The sequence below is a fragment of the Littorina saxatilis genome, linkage group LG8 (assembly GCF_037325665.1).
Source record: "Littorina saxatilis isolate snail1 linkage group LG8, US_GU_Lsax_2.0, whole genome shotgun sequence".
Classification (NCBI taxonomy): Eukaryota; Metazoa; Mollusca; class Gastropoda; order Littorinimorpha; family Littorinidae; genus Littorina; species Littorina saxatilis.
In genome coordinates, this window is record NC_090252.1 from 63,327,755 (window position 1) to 63,346,160 (window position 18,406).

The 18,406-nt window shown below is 41.0% G+C and overlaps 1 protein-coding gene and 1 long non-coding RNA gene across 3 annotated transcripts in view; both read left to right on the top strand.

Moving 5' to 3' along the window:
• The first annotated feature begins 427 nt into the window (after nucleotides 1–427).
• The window catches only part of LOC138974802 (uncharacterized), a 204,367-nt gene continuing 186,388 nt past the window's right edge, over nucleotides 428–18,406 (top strand). Inside the window, exon 1 of the mRNA XM_070347531.1 lies at nucleotides 428–1,502. The gene's annotated coding sequence lies outside the window, so the exon portion shown is untranslated. The remainder of the gene's footprint in view (nucleotides 1,503–18,406) is intronic.
• LOC138974080 (uncharacterized) lies at nucleotides 12,318–16,996 on the top strand. Of its 2 annotated transcripts, XR_011458294.1 has the most exons (5): nucleotides 12,318–12,641; nucleotides 13,390–13,553; nucleotides 14,099–14,172; nucleotides 15,685–15,810; nucleotides 16,372–16,996. It is a non-coding gene; the product is annotated as an uncharacterized lncRNA (long non-coding RNA). The 2 variants fall into 2 exon arrangements; XR_011458293.1 differs by lacking the exon at nucleotides 12,318–12,641 and having other exon boundaries at nucleotides 13,075–13,553.

Consider the following 18,406-nt stretch of genomic DNA (forward strand, 5'->3'; position numbering starts at 1 on the left):
TCTCTCTTCAGTTCTCTCTCTCTCTTTCTGCATTGTCTCTTTCTCTCTGTCTCTCTCTGTTTCTCTCTTTCTGTCTGTCTTTCTGTCTGTCTGTCTCTCTCTCTCTCTCTCTCTCTCTCTCTCTCTCTCTCTCTCTCTCTCTCTCTCTCTCTCTCTGTCTTTCTGGTATACACGATAACATCTTTCTTCAAGATCAAGCCCTGAAAACGGCTCCTCTTTTCTTTTTACGTGTGTTACTCTTGTCACATGACTTGTACTTTGTCTCTAAATTCTGAATGTATTTATTGACAGACACATTCTCCCTCTAAGAATATTCGCAGTTTGACAATTCACATCGACAACACTTTTTCCAATGACATGTTGGCAGCAATGTGCTACCATACCATTGCCACCTCAGTGTAATGTAATGAGTTATGCACCCCGGGTACACAGAGTGTGTCACTTGGTCGCTGTCGTTGTGTCGACACCACGCATGCATAAGGAAGAATACTTCAACCAGGAAGTGTTAGTTCTGTGTTGCATTTCGTCTCAGCTCAGCACACTGTACAACGATTTGTTCTCACTATCTCAGTCTGTATTGCAACTTGATTCATTACTGTTGAACATTTTGATCACTTAATTACGTTTGTTTTGCAATCAAGGCATAAACGGGAGTGCAAGATAGTGAACACCCGTGTTTGGAGTCTGTGACCGACAGTACTGTATACTTTACGCGATCAAGAAAAAGATTTAAGGCGGTTCAGGGGATCATAGGATCATAATTATGTTAGTTGCATTTCTTGGAGTGTGAAGTGTTGAGTTGAGGACTGTGAACTGTTGCGTTACAACTACACAACACAGTGCTGTAAAAAGATCAGTGTAACACGTGTTGATGTGTTGGGCTGAGGACTGTGAACTGTAGCGTTACAACTACACAGCACAGTGCTGTAACAAGATCAGTGTAACACGTGTTGATGTGTTGGGTTGAGGACTGTGAACTGTAGCGTTACAACTACACAACACAGTGCTGTAAAAAGATCAGTGTAACACGTGTTGATGTGTTGGGCTGAGGACTGTGAACTGTAGCGTTACAACTACACAGCACAGTGCTGTAAAAAGATCAGTGTAACACGTGTTGATGTGTTGGGTTGAGGACTGTGAACTGTAGCGTTACAACTACACAACACAGTGCTGTCAAAAGATCAGTGTAACACGTGTTGATGTGTTGGGCTGAGGACTGTGAACTGTAGCGTTACAACTACACAGCACAGTGCTGTAAAAAGATCAGTGTAACACGTGTTGATGTGTTGGGTTGAGGACTGTGAACTGTAGCGTTACAACTACACAGCACAGTGCTGTAAAAAGATCAGTGTAACACGTGTTGATGTGTTGGGCTGAGGACTGTGAACTGTAGCGTTACAACCAAACACGGCACAGTGCACTGAGACAAACAGCTTGCCAGTTGTGTCTCAGAATCTTTGTGTTGCATTGAACATCTTGAGAGCTGTGTCTGAGCACCACAGGTAGGTCTGTTCTGTTGTTACACAACAATAACATATCAAACGCAATCGCCCACAAGAAAGATGCAACATCCCACACACATTTTATTCTCCAAAATAAGGCCTTTTTTGAAGAGCGAAATCCCTTTTCTTGGAATTAATACCTTATTCTAAGAAATAAGGCCGTATTTATGATACCTTTAACTTGTTAGAAATATGACCATATTTTGAAGGGAAAAAAAGGCCTTACTTTCAAGGCCTGTTTGTGATGTTTAACCCTTTGTGTCAGCACATTGCCGTCATAGGTCGGTATTAGCCGTGATGAGTTACCTGCCCTGTCAGGTATATTTCTGTTCCACTTTCCACCCTCCCCCTCCCCTGTCCACACACTCACACTGTACCAAAACACCTTCGTCGTCACGGGTAGGTGCTAGCCGTTGTGTCCGTGAATTACGGGGTGGTTACCCGACTTTACTGTTGGTTCTCTTCTACACATCATACTCTCCCTACACACATCATACCCTCCCTACACACAATGACATCATACCCTCCCCACACACATCATACACTCCCTACACACATCATACCCTCCCTACACACATCATACCCTCTCTACACACATCATACTCTCTCTACACACATCATACCCTCCCTACACATATCATACCATCCCTACACACATCATACCCTCTCTACACACATCATACCCTCCCGGCTACATACATCATACCCTCCCTACACACACCATACCCTCCCTACACACATCATACCCTCCCTACACACATCATACCCTCCCTACACACATCATATCCTCCCTATACACACCATACCCTCCCTACACACATCATACCCTCCCTATACACATCATACCCTCCCTACACACATCATACCCTCCCTACACACATCATTTCCTCCCTACACACATCATACCCTCCCTACACACATCATGCCCTCCCTACACACATCATACCCTCCCTACACACATCATACCTTCCCTCACACATCATACCCTCCCTACACACATCATACTTTCCCTACACACGTCATACCCTCCCTACACACATCATACCCTCCCTACACACGTCATACCCTCCCTACACACATCATACCCTCCCTACACACATCATACCCTCCATACACACATCATACCCTCCCTACACACATCATACCCTCCCTACACACATCATACCCTCCCTACACACATCACACCCTCCCTACACACATCACACCCTCCCTACGCACATCATACCCTCCCTACACACATCATACCCTCCCTACACACATCACACCCTCCCTACACACATCACACCCTCCCTACGCACACCATACCCTCCCTACGCACATCATACCCTCCCTACACACATCATACCCTCCCTACACACATCATACCCTCCCTACACGCATCCGGTATGTGTCCCCATGCCCAGCATGATTCAAACATTATTTTTTGTTTTACATCATTGAGTTTCAGTGTAGTCTAAGCGAACAGGGCGGACCAATTTCCTTTAAAGCTACCACGCAGTCAGGCTGATCTAATGTGTGAAATATAAGCGAACAGGGCGGAACACTTTCCTTTAAAGCTACCACGCATCCAGGCTGATCTAATGTGTGAAATATAAGCGAACAGGGCGGACCAATTTCTACCACGCAGTCAGGCTGATCTAATGTGTGAAATAAGCGACCACAGGAATTAATCCAGGTGTGTGATTATGGTTATCCATTGTAGCTGCAGTTGATATGCAATACTGAATGGAACATTCCACGAAGCGGCCTCTCTAAACAGATCCTCACAATAGACGGTTGTCAATAGCCTAACTGCAGACATCATGTTTAGGCTATCTGAAGAACATGCTCATTTCTCGCTGTTTTAAAGCTCAGAGACTCATTACACAAAGCACACATACTTTAGAAGTCTCTCTTTTTTTAAATCAGTCATCACACTACTGGTGGTATTTTATCCGTAAACACACACAGATAAAGACTTAAACACAGTCATACAATACAAAATGCTCTCCGGTAAAACTCCCCGCCACGTTCCTGCGGAATTTCTGTCACTAAACATAGTCAGTGGAACCCCAAGGTCATCTAAATCTATTGTTGCTATAATTGCGCGCTGCCTCAACTGGTCAGGTTTGTGAATGAGTCAAGCTACAGGCATTTCAACCTGCAGATACCAGACCTACATAATGACTTCTCCCTTCCAGGGGAATGAGCGCTTCTGCTAGGCAAAGAAGGATAACTCTTCGGTACTTCGCCGCTGGGGGCGCGCGAATACCAGGACTCGCTTTTACTTCCGCCTGTCCGCTATCTACGCTTTCGCTTTGGACTCGTTCACTCCACGCTCAGTTCGACACTTCTTACTTTTTTCGCATCAAAACATGTCGAGGCCGTATGGTACCTGGACTTTGTCCGAGTTGAAAGCTGAACTGCGACAGCGGGATGCACGAACTTCGGGTCGGAAAGCAGATTTGGTTGAAAGGTGAGTTCAAAGTTGCTTCAGACTGAAGTTCAGTGATTTCTGTCAAGTGTGTGTCAGTTTGTGATCGCCGAAACTGACTGAGACTGACGTCGGCACGGTTTTGTAGCCTTTATTTTGGGCTTAGTTTGGAGAAAATTACTGCGGAAAAAATTAAAGGTTCTTGTTTAAAATTTATCCCAGATTACTATGATAGTGGCACTCTTGACTCTTGTGCTGACTGAGTTAGTGAGTAGGCATGTTTTGAGACGTTCGTGAAATATTCTCCAACTCCACTTCCCACAGATCAGCTGTCATGTTCCCTCCACTGTGTGATAAGACTTAGTTTAAATTAAAATGTAATGCAGATACAGACACGTTGCTACACACAAAAATCATAATTAGAATTAAAATTGTGAAAATCAGACTTAGCAACTTAATTACTTAGTTATAGTCATTGTCATGGCCCAGTGATGCATTGAGAAATTGTTTTTTTTTATTGGGGGGTGAGGGGGGGGGGGGTGAGGGGGGGTGAGGGGGGTTGGACTGTCCCAGAACATAAATAACAGAAGACAATATTTTGAATATTCAGCTATATTTAGTTTATATAAATTTATTAGCTCTACTGCTTGTAGAGTTTACATATGAACATTTAAATATGCACACATTAATTTCATACCCATTGTGTGATTTCAGGTTGGAGTTCTATGGGATGGGCTGAACAAACAACTACATCACTCCCCACATCTACCTGTACCATTAGTACACATAAAAATACCGGATAAACCCGTTAAAGGAACAGAGAAATTTACAATCACTGAGCCTCACACCACTGGGCGAAAAGTCACGTTTTGGCACTATAACGTGGCATATAACATGAAACATGAAGTTAATCAACTGAATTTTGTGGCATTATACCTGTGCGATTCACATCAAGTTAGAAAAACTGCCGTAACGCAATAAAATCCCTGAGATTTTAGCGGGCTGCAAAACACAGTAAAACATCGAGTTTGGGTGTCTGCGTTTTGGACGTTTTCGCTACATTAACGCACGGCGATTCACGTCGTGTTAAACGCGTTTCAGCAGTGCGCAAAACACCACGAAACCTATGGAGTTTCGATAAGTTTTTCTGGTTTCTAAAACTTGATGTTAGAGTGTTGTTTTGATGGATTATTCTGCGTTTTCATCAGCCTGGTGCCGAACCTGCAGAATCAGACGATTATCGGCTCCCTCTCTCTCTCTCTAGTTTCTCTCTCAGCACGGTCACACACACACACACACATACACACACTGCACATACATCATACACACACACACACCGTCACACACATTCACACTGTCACTGCACACGGCACACACACATGCACACACACGCACACACAACTGAACACACACATACACACACTGATCATCAGTTTATAAATGTGAAAAAAAGTGCAGTGCACAAACATTTTTGGGGGTATCTCTTATTTTCTCTATAATTATGAGCCTTGTCACAGTACAGTGTACACGAGAGACTGCATTGCCCGTGCGTTGAGCAGAGAAAGGTCATTCTAACCTGACTATTTAGCGCGGTCAGATTTTAGTTTTCTTCTATATTCCTTTGCACTTTTGCTGGGGTACTGGCCGAGTTAATCGTTTTCCCATGTGTGTGGGACCTGTAAGGAATTCGAAGCGGCGAAGGACCACAGATAGGCATTTGTTCTACTCCCCCCCCCCCCCTCCCCGAAACATCCGTCCGAGATGGTGGCTACTGACTGGACTTGCAACTTTCTCAACTTGTACAGTACGAACTGCAGTGACTCGAATTTGAGTTTTGGGATTTCTCTTGCTCTACCTTTTCTGATAATGTTTTACTTAGCTCGTGTTTAGATGAGATAGATAGATAATTTATTGCCAAGTGTACAATACATGAATGAACATAAAAAATACACGAGGAAAGCAGCTTGCTGTGTGATAAAAACAAAAATAAATAGCATTCATACATCACTGGCGCGTAGCATCATACATACATGGGTAAGACAATTTGGTGTCACAGTAACTAATACACTATACAGACATGGTGAGAACTATGAGCTATCGGAACCACAATACATACTGTCTCTTATACATTTAGTCAAGTTTTGACTAAATGTTTTAACATAGAGGGGGAATCGAGACGAGTGTCGTGGTGTGTGTGTGGTGTGTGTGTGTGTGTGTGTGTGTGTGTGTGTGCGTGTGCATGTGTGTATGTAGAGCGATTCAGACCAAACTACTGAACCGATCTTTATGAAATTTTACATGAGAGTTCCTGGGTATGATATCCCCGGACATTTTTTTATATTTTTTTCGATAAATACTTTTGATGACGTCATATCCGGCTTTTTGTAAAAGTTGAGGCGGCACTGTCACACCCTCATTTTTCAATCAAATTAATTGAAATTTTAGTCAAGCAATCTTCGACAAAGGCCGGACCTCGGTATTGCATTTCAGCTTGGTGGCTTAAAAATTAATTAATGACTTTGGTCATTAAAAATCTAAAAATTGTAGAAAAATTTTTTATAAAACGATCCAAATGTACGTTCATCTTATCTTCATCACAGTGATGTACATTTTAGTCGGTCTCCGGTCTCTGACCGATCCAATTTCCCCAGGACCTATAGCTTTAACCCCAGCAGGACACAGGTCCGATTAACCTACAGAAGAATTGGTCAAGGGTCCGATCGTTATTGACAATGAAGCGGACATGCGGACTGTTCAATTTTCAAGAGGAAAGCTTGTTTCGGTTTTGCCAAGCGAAAGTAAACACCGCGTGAGGAAAGCTGGTTTCGGTTTTGTAAGCGAAAGTATGCACTGCGTGTGACCAGTTTGTTGAGTGAACGAGGCACCATATGGGATCTGATTCTTTGAATTAATTTATCCTCAAGTTGGATCAAGAAGAAAAAAAGAAAACCGAACCCATATGGTGCCTCGAGTGCATTCATTGGCTCAGCAATAAATCATTGAGAGAGGATTCAGTGCACAGAACTTGGTGTGCACGGCTCGAAGAAACCGATTGTGTGTCAAAACCCAGGACATGATCCTGAAAGCAAAACTTGAGGGACCCGCAGAACGGTCAGATGCCTACCTGAAAAACATTGTCGACAGATGGGCAGTGAAAAAAAACCGACAACTGTTCAAATAACTTTGAAATGTGATTCAATCCTTTGTGTATCTAGTCATGACAGTCGCGGAAGGTGGAAGAATTTAAACTGAAAAATCTTTTTAAATGCGGTTTTACGAGTCGTGTTTTTGTCCTATTGAAATTGCAATCTCAGGACACTGTGTCCTATTGATTTTCAGTCTTCAGGACAATTGTCCTAAAGGCTGCTAGAAAAATGTACATCACTGTCATCATTTTCTGATTCCAAAAACATATAAATAAATATATATTTTTTTTTATCAAAATTAAATTTTCGAAATCAATTTAAAAACACTTTCATCTTATTCCTTGTCGGTTCCTGATTCCAAAAACATATAGATATGATATGTTTGGATTAAAAACACGCTCAGAAAGTTAAAACGAAGAGAGGTACAGAAAAGCGTGCCATCCTTCTCAGCGCAACTACTACCCCGCTCTTCTTGTCAATTCCACTGCCTTTGCCACGAGCGGTGGACTGACGATGCTACGAGTATACGGTCTTGCTGAAAAATTGCATTGCGGTCAGTTTCATTCTGTGAGTTCGACAGCTTGACTAAATGTTGTATTTTCGCCTTACGCGACTTGTTTTGTTTTAGGATCGATTTTGATAATGATTGAGAAAGGAGAATAGACGGTGTTAGTTTTACAGTCGGTTTTATGAAGTTTGAGTAAAGAAGTGCGTGGTTTTTACCCTCCCTTTCGTTTCCCTTCCCCTTCTTTAGTTTGCTATTATTGTGCCTAAGAGCCGAAATGGCTGCACTCTAACGGCTCATCTTTGATCTTCCAAAAGACTCCATAAACAAACTAGTGTATCAAGAGGCTGGCTGGCTGCCCCTCGATGAAGAAAGAAGACTAAAGTCGGCCCAGTACGTATCAAGAGCAAGTACTTTTGACAATGCTGTGAACGAAGAGCTCACTGCTGAGTTCGACACAATAACCTCGGCCTCTTACCAAAACCTAAAAAGTCGCGTAAGGCGAAAATACAACATTTAGTCAAGTAGCTGTCGAACTCACAGAATGAAACTAAACGCAATGCAACGCAGCAAGACCGTATACTCGTAGCATCGTCAGTCCACCGCGCACGGCAAAGGCAGTGAAATTGACAGGAAGAGCGGGGTAGTACTTGCGCTGAGAAGGATAGCACGCTTTTCTGTACCTCTCTTTGTTTTAACTTTCTGAGCGTGTTTTTAATCCAAACATATCATATCTATATGTTTTTGGAATCAGGAACCGACAAGGAATAAGATGAAAGTGTTTTTAAATTGATTTCAAAAATTTAATTTTGATAATAATTTTTATATATTTAATTTTCAGAGCTTGTTTTTAATCAGAATATAACGTATTTATATCAGCAAATGATGGAGAATAAGATGAACGTAAATTTGGATCGTTTTAGAAAAAAATAATTTTTTTTACAATTTTCAGATTTTTAATGACCAAAGTCATTAACTAATTTTTAAGCCATCAAGCTGAAATGCAATACCGAAGTCCGGGCTTCGTCGAAGACTACTTGACCAAAATTTCAACCAATTTGGTTGAAAAATGAGAGCGTGACAGTGCCGCCTCAACTTTCACGAAAAGCCGGATATGACGTCATCAAAGACATTAATCCAAAAAATGAAAAAAACGTTCGGGGATATCATACCCAGGAACTCTCATGTCAAATTTCATAAAGATCGGTCCAGTAGTTTGGTCTGAATCGCTCTACACGCACGCACACACGCACACACATACACCACGACCCTCGTTTCGATTCCCCCTCGATGTTAAAACATTAACAAAACTTGACTAAATGTAAAAAGAAAAACACCCAAAATACACGAAGCAACGATCCCACTAGCAGACTATATGTTCAACCGATATTTCAAGAAAGTGGGGGTAAACCCAGGTAGGATGGCCCACATTCCCATTCACCCCTTCCCATTTTGGTTCATAGAATCCCCCATTATCATCCCTGATCATGATCTGGGTGTAACAAAAAAAGATAACCCTGTACTTGTCTCATCAATAGTAAAAGAAATAATCTCAAACTGAATAACAAAGATCACCTACAAATATTTACTGACGGCTCCAAAAAAATGATGACCAAGCTGACTGTGCTTTTGTCATTCCTGACCTCAAAATAAGTTAAAAAAAAAATTTAAACTCAACAAGGATGTGTCCATTTTCACTGCAGAAATGCTGGCTACGTTATCTTAAGAGCATGCCACTATATCTGGCCGTATAAAATTTCATCTCACACGGCATCACTGCAGAGCGCCTAGAACTGTACCCACGGAATATGCGCGATATAAGCGTCATTGATTGATTGATTGATTGATATATCAATGACCCCCCTCGACCTCCAACAAGAGTCGTGATTCTCTCCGACTCAAAACCAGCATAACTGCTCTTCAAAATGGTTCCAGAAACCGGGAAGAGCTTCAGACGGAAATATTGTTCCTCTGTCACCAGATCATTGCCTCTTGAACAGAACTGACCCTTAGGCTACGTACTTCCCCTCACACACATGGATCAGAGGCAAGGATATGGCTGACAGAGAAGCAAAAGAGGGCTTTCCCCGTCTCTGTGAATGTGGACAGTTTATATCTTTGTTACACCTCTTTGACCGCTGCCAATCACTCCAGCAAGATTTCTGCAACCTACACACCCTTGTCAACGAACATAACCTGAAACCCCATGAGTTTTTTTTTAGATAAACATTGCACGCTTCAATGGAAGCTAGCATACACCCTGTGTCTCTCAATAGTAGAAGGCTGAAATAGGATATCTGTTTTAAAAAACCCTGATCTCCGTTCCTCACACCGAGCTTTTTCTTCTTCATTGTATTATTTTTCCAGTTATCTATTTACTTACCTATTCAGCCAAAAATATAACAATATCCCACATAACAAAAATTAAAAAAATAAGCCTACAAAACCGCTCCAGTCCAACCATATTCCGCGTACACAATCTTCACTTCCATCCCCATTTTGAAATATCGCAACAGACTTCCAGATATATTGATTATAACACGATCATATATGTGTTCTCTGGTTGCATGTTTGTTCAGTGTCTTGTCCCCACATAAAGCATATTAACTCTACCTGTCCTAAAGCAAGTTGCAGTTCTAAGAGGACGTTAAAACTAGTTATCATCATCAACACACACACACACACACACACATATGAAAGAACCCATGTATATTTTTATGATTGTTGTTTTGGTCTGAATACAATTTGGAATCTTACTACACTCTTGTTAATTGATTTTACATTTTGTTGTCAGAAGTATTTTGTTCGTCGGTTCGTGTCTGGTGCGTGTGGTTTGAATGCCGTCCTGTCAAATGTCTTTTAAAAACACATTCACGGTAACATCTTCGACGCAGACACAGACAGTTAGGAAGGGCTCCTAATATGGACCACTTTTTGTTTCATGCTGATAACTAGCTTGTTTTCTTGCGAAGAAGTTTTATTTTGTGTTTGGTAGTCCTTTTCTCTTAGGTTAACCGTTAGGCCTAATTAGAGTGAAATAGCTTTGATAAACATTCAACAAAAATTAAATACAGACAAAATCACAAATGGTCCATAATAGGAGCCTGGGCGCCTAATATGGATCAGTGAAGCGGCCTTCACAAATCACTGTAAAAAGCCCCCTATACTTCAAAATAACATGATACAACTTAGTGTACAAGTCAGTCTAATTCAAATATGCTTTAGATTGATCTGTTTCGGGTTGATGAGAGCATTATTTGAAGCACACCAGGAAACTAAAGAAGCTTATCAAAAACAGAGTGAAAATAAGTGAAATTATCAACTTCCACGAAAAGAAGACTTTTATTTTTTAAATCTCGAGGACTAGTTATAGGTTATTTCCGGCAAGCTTCTTAATGAATTATTGAAAATAGCTTTTAGCTTTTTTTTCTCGATTTGTTGAAGGTGGTCCATATTAGGGGACTCGCACATACGGCTTTGACATCTTGCTAATATTTTTTGTTTGCACGGTAAAAACTCGGGGTCAACCCTGCTAAAATGTAACAAATGCGGTCTTAGCTGTCATATATAGCAATTTTTGTGTGATAAAAGCTTTGGCTGTGGACAGAAACGAGTCCGTTTTCGGCGGCAAAGCCGTTTAGAGTGAACGCTGCCAAACTGAGTGAAAAACAAGTCGCGTAAGGCGAAAATACAATATTTAGTCAAGTAGCTGTCGAACTCACAGAAACTGAACGCAATGCCATTTTACTCGTAGCATTGTCAGTCCACCGCTCATGGCAAAGGCAGTGAAATTGACAAGAAGAGCGGGGTAGAAGTTGCGCTAAGAAGGATAGCACGCTTTTCTGTACCTCTCTTTGTTTTAACTTTCTGAGCGTGTTTTTAATCCAAACATATCATATCTATATGTTTTTGGAATCAGGAACCGACAAGGAATAAGATGAAAGTGTTTTTAAAATTGATTTCGAAAAAAAAATTTGATAATAATTTTTATATATTTAATTTTCAGAGCTTGTTTTTAATCCGAATATAACATATTTATATGTTTTTGGAATCAGCAAATGATGGAGAATAAGATAAACGTAAATTTAGATCGTTTTATAAATTTTTAATTATTTTTACAATTTTCCGATTTTTAATGACCAAAGTCATTAATTAATTTTTAAGCCACCACGCTGAAATGCAATACCGAAGTCCGGGCTTTGTCGAAGATTACTTGACCAAAATTTGAACCAATTTGGTTGAAAAATGAGGGCGTGACAGTGCCGCCTCAACTTTCACGAAAAGCCGGATATGACGTCATCAAAGACATTTATCAAAAAAATGAAAAAAACGTTCGGGGATTTCATACTCAGGAACTCTCATGTCAAATTTCATAAAGATCGGTCCAATAGTTTAGTCTGAATCGCTCTACACACACACACACACACACACGCACACACGCACACACGCACACACGCACACACGCACACACGCACATACACCACGACCCTCGTTTCGATTCCCCCTCGATGTTAAAATATTTAGTCAAAACTTGACTAAATATAAAAAGAGAAAAAGCCTAACGGTTTTGAGATTTGTGTTTCTGCAATACAGCGAACAAAATTTTTTGAGCGCTCAAGCGCCGTTAGTTTTTCAGAACAGGAGGTGGTCCATATTAGGAGCCGGTCCATATTCACTAGTGAAGCTACCACCGCTCGGCTTTACACACACACACACACTTTTAATTAGTTGCTTTTGGCACACGGCCTCATCATCTGAACTTGAAACAACTACAAAACACAACAACGTACAACAACAGCATGGTTGTGCCTGTCGGGTTATCAGTCACCATAAGGTGCCTGTACTTGTCAGTCTCTCTTTTTAGATCAGTGCCAGTGGCCTGTGCCGGCGATAGTTTGGTAAAGTCGCGCAGACCGCGCATGCGCCAAGTGCAGTAAAATGTTATCAAAAATGGCGGATAAATCTAACTCGTGCTAAGAAACGTTTCAAAACCAAGCTTTATGGACGTTTTTATGACTACGTACTCCAGCAGACATCAACTTGTGGTCGACGTGGGTGAGTTTTGCTCAAAATACGTAAGTAAGTATTCGTCAGCCGTTTGGCTTCTCGAATTAAGTTTCAACTTTGTCTCTGTCTCGAACCACAGGCGGAAGGTATCCTTCACTGGACCACAACTTTCTATGAGTATGAAAGTAGTCTGGTGGTCCAGTGGACGATACCTTTCGCCTGTGCTCGAACCAAATACTAAGCTTACCAGTTACCACACTGTCATACTCATAGTCATAGTGATAGCACTGATACATTTGTACAGGTAAACATGGCTGTTTGCTGAAAATCAGTCTTTGTGAAAAATTGTAATGATGTCTCTGAAGTTTGATTCAGTCCCTAATTCATTCAGTGATTCATTTTGATGGGACGTCAACCCATGGTGAGACTAATAATGATATTTGATCGTATTCTGCCAGTGCCATTGCCAACTGCCATGGTTGTTCTTGTGTGCACTAATTAGTAATTTACTAGCAATAGGAGTTCGAGTTCTACTATAGTAGTATTTTACTAAATCATTACTACTAGTACTAAATACTACTGCTACTACTAGCTTTAAACAAGCTATGGTTTGAATGACCAGCTAAATGCTAAATAGTTAATAAGTACATTATTTTTGCATCAGCGAGGTATACATAAATTTAACGAATTGCCGCGCTGCACAGCGCGCTGCGCTCTGTGAATCGCTTGCCTAAATTTAAATATTTTATTAAAAAAATACCGCATGGTTTTGCTTGACCAAATCATTTATCAGCTAACAATATGCTTTTATTTCAGTTGGACCTGACTTGAGCATGGTTCCGTTGTCTCCGCAACAACAGATTGGTTACTCAAGAATTGCAGGCATGTCCAGTTTGCAGCATGTGCAGGCTGACCCCGCTGAGTGTGAAGATCTGATGGCTGATCTAGACACAACATAAGCTGCTTGACACTATTCCAAGGTAAGCAAGAAGCTTTGAAAATAGTTACTTTAAGTGTTACTTAGTAAGTGTACATTTTTGTGGGTGAACCATCGGTAACCGTCCCACCCCCCCCCCCCCCCCCCCCCCCCTCGACACCCCCACCCACACATACAAACATGCACACAAACTTGGGTTTGTACTACAACTATTAGTATTAACTACTCTTCATAAATGAGTTATGTAATTCATCAGAGGTTTGAAGTCATTATATTTATGGTTTTGCAAATTAGTAAGAGACTATGTGGGTGCATGGATTCAGTAATGCGCAATTAATACATGCAATACTCCTGCTGGTGAGTTCACTACAAACAGGTACTACATTAGAACTGATCTATGTTATTTGTTAATGAGGATGATTAATCGTAATCTCACTGTCAAACTGTCATGATACTATTGCCATTGACAGTGCTAGATCACTTCATAAAGTTATTTTAGTAAGTAATCATATGATATTGATAATTTTGATATACCCGGTAGTGATTTTCTGACGGTGACAATGACATGTTATCTTCATACTATTCCAGGTACAAGATGCTAAACGTGCAGATATCAAGGGCTTGGGATTTCGGCTCCTGGAGATGCTACTTGTAACTCTTTTGTGAGTACCGATGTATACTGGGTGTTTTCTCAGTTTTTGTCCGCTGTCAGTGTGAGATTTATATTGTGGTACAGTGTAACCCCCCTGTTAAGACCCCCCAATTTAAGACTCCCTCCTTTTAAAGACCTTGTTTTCTCAGACTTTCTGTTCATAACCTCTGTAAAATTACCCCCCTTTTAAGACTCCCTCCTTTTTAAGACTGAATTTTCTCAGATTATTGGAGGTCTTAAAAGGGGTGTTCCACTGTATAACCTGTTTTTCTAGTTTCATGGTTTAGCCACGACTCACTTTGAATGAGGGTCATCTGCCAGGCATTTAGCTGATTATCTGATAGTGATAAGTGATATTTATTAATTTGCTATTTATAAATTACAGTTGCAGTAAACTAACACTGTCGCACAAAGTATGTGACTTTAAAAAAAGATTTGTTTGAAATCATGTGAGCTCTGTCCACTAGATGATGGAGAAGGGAATTTTTCCAGTTGAGTCTGCAACATGGATTTTTCTCTCTCAGGATAACAAATACAGCAGGGTTCGTACAGGTCATGGAAAACCTGGAAAGTCATGGAATTTGATTTTTAATTTTCCAGGCCTGGAAAGTCATGGAATTTCAATTCAAGTCATGGAAAGTCATGGAATTTAAAAAAAATAAGAAAGAAAGAAAAATTAACCTTTAGCACGCCAGCGGCGATTTTCGTTGCCCAGCCATTCCACACACACCCCCCGCGATTTGCGTCTCCAGCACAAGGCTTGTTCGTATGACCAACTTCTCGTTCGTATTTGCATACGAGAATAACGGTATTTTTAACGGCACTTGAGCCAAAGCGAGGCTCACTTCCTTCCGTTATCTCGTCGTGTCGTCTGCGCTGCATTTGAGTCGGTTTCGTCAAAGTTTTCTGCTTTTGTTTTTGCATCGATAAAGTACTTTAGCGCTTCGACAAGCAAGATGGAGGATGATGAGTTTGAAACTTTCTTTCGAGTTGTTTCTTGACAACAAAAAGTATGCGGAATTGGAACGAATTACCGAGGAAGATCTTCGCAATGAACTGTGTATCGCGGTGAAAAAAATGACAGTTCGTCAAGTCACAGTGACGGTTACGAAACGGAATTTACGAAAGTGCAGATGGATACAAACAGTGGCTGGTCCAGTTTAGTGAAATGACAGGACCAGCAAACATTACCGATAATCTGACTGCGTAGCAAATGCTTGACTTGCTTGTCGAAGAGACACTGCGTAGAAACTGACTCAAATTCAGTGCAAAGCAAGCCAGTGTCAAAACTGGCAGTGACAAGACGTAAAAAGTTTGCGTGTTCGGAAATGGCGACCTGTGGATCTAGTCATGGAAAATGTTATTGAGGCTCATGGAAAGTCATGGAAAAGTCATGGAATTTTGTTTCTAAAAACCAGTGGGGACCCTGTACAGTATGGAAGGAAAAATTTAGGGTTGGTGTGGCGATAACAATAAAGATATGTCATAGTGACTTGACTAATTGATTTGAATTCTGCTGCAGGTCAGTCGGCCCCCACCTCCTGCTCCTGACCTGGTTGCCTACTACAACTTCGAGGAAATACGACAGGACACCCTTCAGCTTGCTGCACCATGGTGTCTCTTGGAGAACAGCAAGGAACAGATACAGGTGGGGTCGGTTGGGATACCGTAAACAGACTATTTTGTTTTGTTGGCCTTAGCATAGAGTCTGGGGATGTGAGATGTGCATGATGTGTTGTTTGAATCTGACAGTGATTGTATGCATTTGTTAATACATGTATTGTCACGCGCTTTGAACTTCTGATAAGGGGCTTTATAAATGCCCGTTATTATTATTATTATTATTATTATAAATAGATACACACTTGTAAACTTATGTTAGTTTTCACACGTGAGCATGAAGGAATGTGCCTTTATGAGGAATGTATAGTGGCTTGCAATATTGAATTTGAGGGATGTTTGCAGTTATATAATATATTAGCACAGCTCAGTTTTCTTGAGGGTTCCGTGAGAACAGTGAAATTCTCTTTTGAGAACTGAAAAATATCTTGGATAATTGGTCTTAATTGGAGGGGGGGGGGATTTAAAACATAAGTACATTCACATGTGTTTTTCATTTTCACTGTGTTAAGGTGGGGAGGTCCTTCTCTACTTCTTTCTTTGTTTTCCCATTGACATATTTTTGTTCTTGTCTATATTTTTTACAAAGGTTCACCATTAGTCCTCATCCCCAGCCGACTGTTTCCGCTGAAGCCGTGAAGGATACTTCTTCATGTAGGCGTGGACATCTTTTTCGTCGCCATGCAAGGCTTCCAGTACCATATAATTTTGTGAATACTCTGGGGACCTGTCATCGACTTTGGAAGGACGCTTTATTTTATAACACTTTGTACCCCATCTATGTTGACCAAGATTTTTTAAGCCGAGACCAGCTGTGCTGCAGCAGGTCACTCAGAATTGTAGAAACTGTGTATCAACAGGCTAGAATGCTGGCGTTAGATCAACGTTACAGGAAGCGACTGAAGCTAACCGTCTAAGCAGGATGCGGATATGTGCCGAATGAGAACAGATGCAATGTACATAGTGACTGTGTGTACGGATATATATCCATACCTGGTCAGATAGAGCCATATGAGTGGGTACGGATATATCCGTACCTGGGAGACAAGGAGTTAAGACCACATCTGAACTGAGGATTTAGTCTCTCCATAATCAAACGCTGAAGAAGATTTCAGAATGAACTTTGTTAGATAAATTATCAATCAATCAATCAATATGAGGCTTATAGTTATATCACGCGTATTCCGTGGGTACAGTTCTAAGCGCAGGGATTTTGTTTTGATTTTTTTTTTATGCAATTTATATCGCGCACATATTCAAGGCGCAGGGATTTATTTATGTCGTGTGAGATGGAATTTTTTTACACAATACATCACGCATTCACATCGGCCAGCAGATCGCAGCTATTTCGGCGCATATCCTACTTTTCACGGCCTATTATTCCAAGTCACACGGGTATTTGGTGGACATTTTTAGCTATGCCTATATAATTTTGCCCGTCGCGATATATCGTGGTTGAAAACGACGTTAAACACCAAATAAAGAAAGAATACAATTTTGCCAGGAAAGACCGTTTTGTCAATCGTGGGATCTTTAACGTGCACCCCCAATGTAGACCTCGGTTTTTCGTCTCATCCGAAAGACTAGCACTTGAACCCACCACCTAGGTTAGAAAAGGGGGGAGAAAATAGCGGCCTGACCCAGGGTCGAACACGCAACCTCTTGATTCCGAGCGCAAGTGCGTTACCACTCGGCCACCCATGCCGGTTGTTATGATCGCCACATTTTAGGTCCCCCCCTTTTCAAACTTCCCCGCTTTTAAGACCTTACATTTTTGGATTTTCTGTTCACAACCTGTTGTGCATTTACCTACATATTAAGCAGTGTTTCTTGTATAGAATATAGTCAATGTTTGTAAAGATTTTTATTCAAGCAGTATGTAAGAAATGTTAAGTCCTTTGTACTGGAAACTTGCATTCTCCCAGTAAGGTCATATATTGTACTACGTTGCAAGCCCCTGGAGCAGTTTTTTGATTAGTGCTTTTGTGAACAAGAAACAATTGACAAGTGGCACTATCCCATCTTCCCCCTTTCCCCTATCCCATCTCCCCCTTTTCCCGTCGCGATATAACCGTGAATGGTTGAAAACGACGTTAAACAACAAATAAAGAAAAAGAATTCATCAACGAGTGATTACTGCCTCACCATAGCAGTTAGGCCAGTCTTACTAACTCTTACTTTTATTAATGTGCCGTGATGCAAAGACGTTGAGCAGTTTTCAGATGTTTATGAATCTAGGGCTTTCAAAATTTACTGACATGTTGGACTCCATGACATCCAAACATGAAGTTCAGTTACCCCTTTTCAACTTTGAAGGTCACATTGTGGGCGAATTTTTAGCAAAAAGTTGGAACATTGGTATGACTGTTCTTACTCACAAGGGAAGTGATTTAGTTATTTACTGATTTTTATTTTGTATGGCCTTCTTTCACCCATTTAATCATTCATAAATGTTCATACCCAAGGGAAGTAATTCACATATATATCTATGGCCAATGTTTTCACAGGGCATCTGCCCCCCCTCCCAACACACACTCACATGGGCTAAAACTTACATGGCTTTTATGGGTATGACGCTCTTAATCACAAGGGAAGTAATTTACTGATGGTGTGTTTTCATTTCA